We start from the raw sequence: 7259 nt of genomic DNA on the forward strand, positions 1-7259 counted from the left end.
GAGAAAGAGTGGGGGGCAGATCCGGCGGTGAGAGCTCCCCCGTCGGCAGCTACACCCCCAGGAGAGGTCGCCCAAGGCTCCCGACATCTCCGGCGACCTCTCATTAGAAGGGGGGAGGCAGTGACTGGAAGAGGGGCCTCCATCACCAAGACTGCCCCCTCTCTCTCTTTCTTCGAGAATTACAATAGAGAGAGGGGGCAGTCCCCTGCGGATGTAGCTGTCGACGGGGGAGCCCCTAATCAAGGTTGTCAAACTTGACAGTTTATGTAGATGGGTGGAAACCTCGTAGACTTGTGAAGCAAACTCGTAAAGTTTATGAATCGTGTAATTGTACTTATAAAACAATCATTATACTTTTATTATAAATGATACTCTCAAAATAAGACTTAAAAACATGGGAACAGTACCATAAAGGTATTCCATCTAAGTAGCATAAACATATAATTTAACTGGTTTAAAGATTTGGCCGCGCTAGAAATACTTAGAATGAACTTAGCATTCCAATCAACTTCTGTACTTTTCAAAAGGAAAGAAGCAAAGCGAATGCAAAGAATTCAAAAAGCAAACTAGAGTGAAGATGCCCTGTTTCCTTAAAAAAAAGAAACTAGAGTGAAGATAAAAAAACAAAAGGGAAAGATTCCCAAACCTAGAATTTCATTAAAATTAGAAAGTTAAAATTATTTTCTGGGTGTGAGTTGAATAGGGAAATGGCGAACATTGTTGCTTGAGATAGGGACTGACAAAGTTGGGGGTAATTCTCTTGAAAAATCGGTAAAAATACTCTAATTGAGCTGACTTGACAAACTCGGCCGAGTTTACGAATTCTACCGAGTTTACGAGTTTATGCGCAAGTATAGGTCTACAACAACTTCCGACTCTATCATGAGCCTACTCAATTCTATGAGTTAGACTCTTAAACTCGTACGAGTTTACGAGTCAACTCGCGTGTTCGATGACCATGCCCCCAACTGCCAAGGTGTCCCCAAGTTTTTTCTTTAAATTTCAGATTATTTTTTAATTTTCTGTAGTTTTTAATATTTTAGAAATAAAAAATATTTTAAGAAATTATTTATGGATGGAAAATGTGTTTTTTTTCAACGGAAAAATTGACGGTGGGACTAAAGCGGCAAAAAATTGAAAGATTGTTGATGAGAATGGCAAAAAATAATGGTTTAGGACTACAGTGGATAAAACGCCAAATGTTGAAGATCAAAATTAACTTTTTCTAAATAAAAATCATTGCTCAACTTCAACTAATTTGGTGAAGAAATAGAGCTCCAATGATAAGGAAATAAGAGGTTTGAGAGAAAAAGCATCATAATTTAACATTGGGATACCAAGGAGACCATCGGCCATTACCACCTCATACTTGCAACCAAAGGACTACCGACCGAGGAGTTAACCGCACTACCACCAACTATGAAGTCAGCCACATAAATTGGGAAATCACCCCTTATTACTCAAACCAACAACATAGAACCAAAGATTAACAAAATACGCCCCAGAGTGCCTTCATATAGGCACCGGCAAGGACGTATTATTGTTATAAGTTTTTTTTTGCCGTTGTTATGTATTCTTTTAGAGAATCCTTTTTGTTTGTCAAATTATATAAAACAAATAAAAAGAAAACAATTAATTAATTTATTATTCTTTTGTTGTGAGCACTTGGTCGTAAAAGGTAGCGGAAATAGTCTAAAAATTCAAATAGTTTCCTTAAATTTCCCAATCTACCAACTTTTTAAATTTTGGTTTGAAAAATCAAAACGTTTCCTTCCATTTCTATCATCTACCAACCCGTTAGTTTTGACATTAACAGCACTAATGTGACCGTTAAATCTGCCTATATGGCATATGTCAGCACATGTGGCGGCAGTGTGCGGTCCTTTTAACCTGGAAAATCAAATAATTTGACATTTTTCTCCAATCTACCAAAATATCAAAACTAAAAAAATTAACATATTTTTCATATGTTCCCTAATCTACCAAAAATATAGATTATAAGTTTGAATTACGAAGTCATATATATGTATGTTGGTTTGAAAATTGAAAAATATCGCCACATATCCAATATTTGTATTTTTTCTCAATTTTATATCAACCGATGAAAATAACACGAGGCACCCCAATGTTTAGTGGCGACATCTCAAATCTATCATACCATCAATATTCCATCCATTTTGGACAGAAAATCTGACATTGCACGTAACGAAACTGACGTGGCAGTGTGCGGGCCACTCCTATGTTGGCTGACATTAAGAGTTCAATGAGCCAACTTCGAACTACCTGTTTTCATTGCTCGGGCCACCATATTGTGAGTTCTTAGATGTTACGGAAATCTCATATATAGGACTATAGCTTAAAAGCAAGTTTCGAGCCAAAAAGCGAAGAAACGAGTAGAAATTCGATTTTCATCATACAAAGCACAAATTTTTGCAAAACTATATCTCTCAAACTGTATAACGAAATTCCGAGCGGTCAATTGTTGTAGCTTCTTTGTTGCATGAGGAATATGAGAACGTAAATTTTTAGGACAAAATTGATTCTAATGGAATTCGCTATTTACGCAATTTCATGGGGCCAACTTGGAGCTGATTGTTTTCATCGCTCGGGCCGCCAATTTACGAATTCTCGAATGCTATGAAAAGCTCATATATAGAACTACAATAATTGGCATCTCATAATTTCATTTTACAGTTTGAGAGATATAGGTCTGCAAAATTTCCGCTTTGCTTGATGAAAATCAAATTTCAAGAACAGTTTTCTAGCTCATTTCTTCGCTTTTTAACTCGAAACTTGCTTATAAGTTGTAGTCCTATATATGTGCTTTCCGTAGCATCCAAGAAGTGGCAAATTGGTGGCCCAAGCGATGAAAACAATTGGCTCGAAATTAGCCCAACTTTGCATAAATGGCGAATCCCATTATAATCATTTTTTGTCCAAAAATTTTACATGGCCAGATTTCTCATGTGACAAAAAAGCTACGATGATTGACTGCTCGTAATTTCGTTGTACACTTTGAGAGATATAGCTTTGCAAAATTATGCTTTCCGTGATGAAAATCGAATTTCAAAAACAGTTTTCTAGCTCGTTTCTTCGCCTTTTTGGCTTGAAACTTGCTTCTAAGTTGTAGTCCTATATATGAGCTTTCCTTAGCACCCACGAACTCGCAATATGGTGGCCTAAGCGATGACAATAGGTAGCTCGAAGTTGGCTTGATGAACTCTTCATGTCAGTCAACATAGGAGTGACCCACACACTGCCTCATCAGTATCGTTATGTGCAATGTCAAATTTTCTGTCCAAATATGGAATATTAACGGTGTGATAGATTTGAGACGTTGTCACTAAACGTTAGAGTGCCTCGTGTCATTTTCATTGATTGGAATAAAATTGAGAAAAAGTGCTGATGTAGGGATATGTGGCGATATTTTTCAATTTTCAAACCAATATATACATACATACATATATATATATATAATTTCATAATTCAAATTTATAATTCATGTTTTGGTAGATTATGGAACATATGAAAAATATGTTAATTTTTGAATTTTTGATATTTGATAGATCAGGAAAAAATGTCAAACTATTTGATTTTTCTGGTTAAAAGGACCGCACACTGCAGTCACATGTGTTGCCATATGCCACTTAGACAAATTTAACGGTCACGTCAGCGCCGTTAATGCCAAAACTAACGGATAAATAGATGGGGAAAATGGAAAGAAACGTTTTGATTTTTCGGTTAAAATTTAAAAAATTGGTAAATTGAGAAATTTAATCAAACTATTTGAAGTTTTAGGTTATTTTCCCTAAAAGGAAATTGCGGCCCTTGGGAACTCTAAGGCCAAGCAGGCATATAATAACATGAGTTTTGTATTAACGACATGTGTCACATGTTGAAACCGCGAATTCATTAAATGGTGTTACAAACGTACTAGAATGATATATACTCGTTAGCCAAAGGAAAGACGAGAAATATATTATTGTGGTGCGTCACACACGGGTACTTGTAATTTTAATAATATAGCGTATGTGCATCAAAATGTATTTTGCATCCCAACTTTTAGGCCTAGTATTAAAATACCCCCTGACCTTTGAAATTTAGCACTATATCACCCGATCTATTTAGAAAGAAGCAAACTGCACTCCCGATCACTTTCTTGGCCAAGATTTAATTTATTATTATTTTTATTAATTTCATATTTTAAAAAATAGTTTCAATTATTAAAAAATTAAAAAATTGAAAAGAAAAGGAGCCCAAAAGATCGTAGGTTCCTTTTTCAATTTTCGATGCCATTCGCTTGAAGTTCGATCTTCCATTCGAGCTCCATGGCATCTTCTTGCAGATCTTCACCGTCGAGCTTCTTGATTGGCGTCGATTGATGACTGCTTAAATAAATTCATCCCTCTATTTCATTTTAATTTGGGTTTTGTGGATCTCTATTTTGCATTTGCTGTTATGGGGATCGGTAATGTTATCAATCTCTGCATTAAGCTTCCTTCCGTGAAGGAAGTGAGCTGAAAATGTCCTAATCGATATTGATATCTTCTGCCCATTGCCATATCTTCTGTTGATTTGATTGTTATGTTGTTCAGGCTAGATATTGATAGCTCGTAGCGCCATTGACGAAGGTTCATAAAAGAGTTACTCAAGCATGTAATCTTCTCGGTTCAAACCTGCCATTGTCGCTTGAGTTTTCGGGACAAACATCGGTGATGAGTACTTAAAATCGTTATCCTTGCACTTTGATTGCCGGTGAAGAAATTGGGGAAATTTGTTTATCAGAGATGCCTTTTTCGGATAACTTTTTTGGGTTCTTTTTTTTTTTCGAATTTTTAATAATTGAAATTATTTTTTAAACCTTAAATTAAAAAAAAAACTTAAATCTTTGTTGGAATAGTGATCGGAAAAATGACCGGGTGGTACTTTGCTTCTTTCTATATAACTGGGGTGATTTAGTGAAAAATTTAAAAGGTTGAAGGGTACTTTGTTACTAGGCCCAAAAATCGGAAGGGGGAGGGGGAACAAGTAATTCATAAAGATATTTATTGATGTTTGGATGATTGTGTGTGCTGTCCTTACATGTGTATGCGAGCTTAACTAGTCCTTCGTCCAGCGCACGTGGACGCTTGCTCTTTTTGACGTATGTTGTAAATTTATTGAATAAATTCTTTGAAAAATTCAAAATTCATTAAATGCACCTAGAATGTGTGCTCTTTTTTAGATGATGTCATTTAAAAGTATTTTTTAGAGAAATGAAGAGATTATGATAAAATTAAAAAAGTTAATATGAAGTACGTAAAGTATGATAAATCTTTAATTCTTTATTTATCGAGAACACTTAAATTTCTCATAAAATAAATCAGAGATTTTCATAGAGATTATTTTAAATTATTATGTGGATATAGATTTGCCTTTTCAACTACCAAACTTTAATAGATTTCATAACCCAAGCGATAAGCATGAAATCCTTTGTAATGGAAAAACAATGTGATATTGAAATTAAGTCATGGGACATGTGGCACAGTTTTGACTTTTGAGCACACGGACCCGCTTTCATATATTTGCACAAAATTTCCTTTTGATATGATGTACTGTGTTGTCAGTTTCCAATCTTGACACATTATCGATTCGTATCTTAAAAAGAGAACCATATCGCTGACCAGTATTTTCCCTACTGGAAGAACGCACGTATAATAAGGGCATTGTTCGGGATTGTGAGTTTGTCTCCATCATCCGACTACCAAAAGTATCGAAAAGGGGATGTAATATAATAATATACATTTTCGTCTTATAATAAAGAGTTTAATTTGATATTCAGTAAGATTATCTGTATCTCTTTATTAATTGTTAAATTTTTTATTTTATTATATTAAATACATTGACCTCTCTTATAATCAAAATTTTTAATATATTTTTTTTTATCTTCAACCTTTTACGTGTACAGAGACCGACGCTTGAATGGGCTGGAACAGAATCCCATTTATACCGGTCTCATATATTGGTTGATAATACTCATGATTTCATAGGAAAAAAATCCATATTTATACCAATCTAAGGTAGGTCATATCTTTGGATCATAAGAAACGAGCTAATTCAGCAATTTAATATTGCGTGTATATATATATATATATGTAAAATAACTTTTATGTTGAATTAAAGTGGACATAGAATAATAGGGCATACCCTATCCTGATAATTAAGAGATTTCACGTTTAATATCTAGGTGAAACTATTTATATCTCTTTATTAAATATATTTAAGATTTATATTTTATTATATTAAATACATGTCCTTCTTTGTAATAAAAAATAACTTAATATATAAATGTTTTATTTTTTATTTATATATTTTCTAGTTCCGCAATTTTTTTTATATATTTTCTCGCATGCGTGTCCATGTGCACAAAACTGTACCACGTGTTCCATAATTTTTTAATTTGAAAAATTTTGAAATTTTTTTAATTATATATTTTTCATTTTTCTTTCACGTTTCTCAAATTTTTATGTATTTTCTCGTATATGTATATATATACATATGCGCTCTCGAGGTCCGCGTTCATAATTTTCTGCTATGTACACTGGTGCTTTTTTTTTTTTTTGTGAAATGAGAGCGAAACCCAAATGCATTAGTAATAAATTGCGCAATATAAAAGTGGGGCATGGAGACCCTATATCCCGAACAAGAAATCAAGCTTAGGTGGACATGAACCCCCAGGGGAAGCGAAATATTCCGTTATTTTTTTTTAGGTATTTTCTCAAATATATATGTCCGCTAAGGATACAACTAAAATATCTTCTATTTAACTGTAAATGCAAAAATTACAATAATGATGATATAAAAATATATTTTAAATTGGTCAAGTAAGTTAAAGAAAAAAGAAAAAGAAAAGGTCAAGTCAAGTTATAGAGAACTAATTTACCGCTTATTTTTATGGATTGCTCGTTGTTTTCTTTTTTGTCTTGTATATAATTGATACAAATAAATAAAAGAGTTAGCATCAATATTAAACTAAAACATTTTGTATAGTCATGGCCCTCCCCCACTGTCCCACCCCATCCCCCTTCTTTTTTAATTCCGACCTTTGCCTCCTTTTCTTCTCTTTATCACTTTTTTTCGTTCATAGTTTGAACTTATATTTTTCCTTGACATGAAACTACAAAATAAGATGTAAATGAAAAACTTATACCCATACCAATCTTTTGATATGCACTATTAAAAATTAAATAATAAATAAATTTTAATGTAAATGACCCTTA

At 33.5% G+C, this 7259-nt stretch overlaps 1 non-coding gene across 1 annotated transcript; it reads left to right on the top strand.

Annotated features, from left to right (window-relative positions):
- The first annotated feature begins 4703 nt into the window (after window positions 1-4703).
- Window positions 4704-4793, top strand: LOC116209736. The gene has a single exon (XR_004157328.1). It is a non-coding gene; the product is annotated as a small nucleolar RNA snoR26 (small nucleolar RNA).
- The last annotated feature ends 2466 nt before the right edge of the window (window positions 4794-7259 follow it).

This window comes from Punica granatum, chromosome 5 (assembly GCF_007655135.1).
Source record: "Punica granatum isolate Tunisia-2019 chromosome 5, ASM765513v2, whole genome shotgun sequence".
Lineage (NCBI taxonomy): Eukaryota > Viridiplantae > Streptophyta > Magnoliopsida > Myrtales > Lythraceae > Punica > Punica granatum.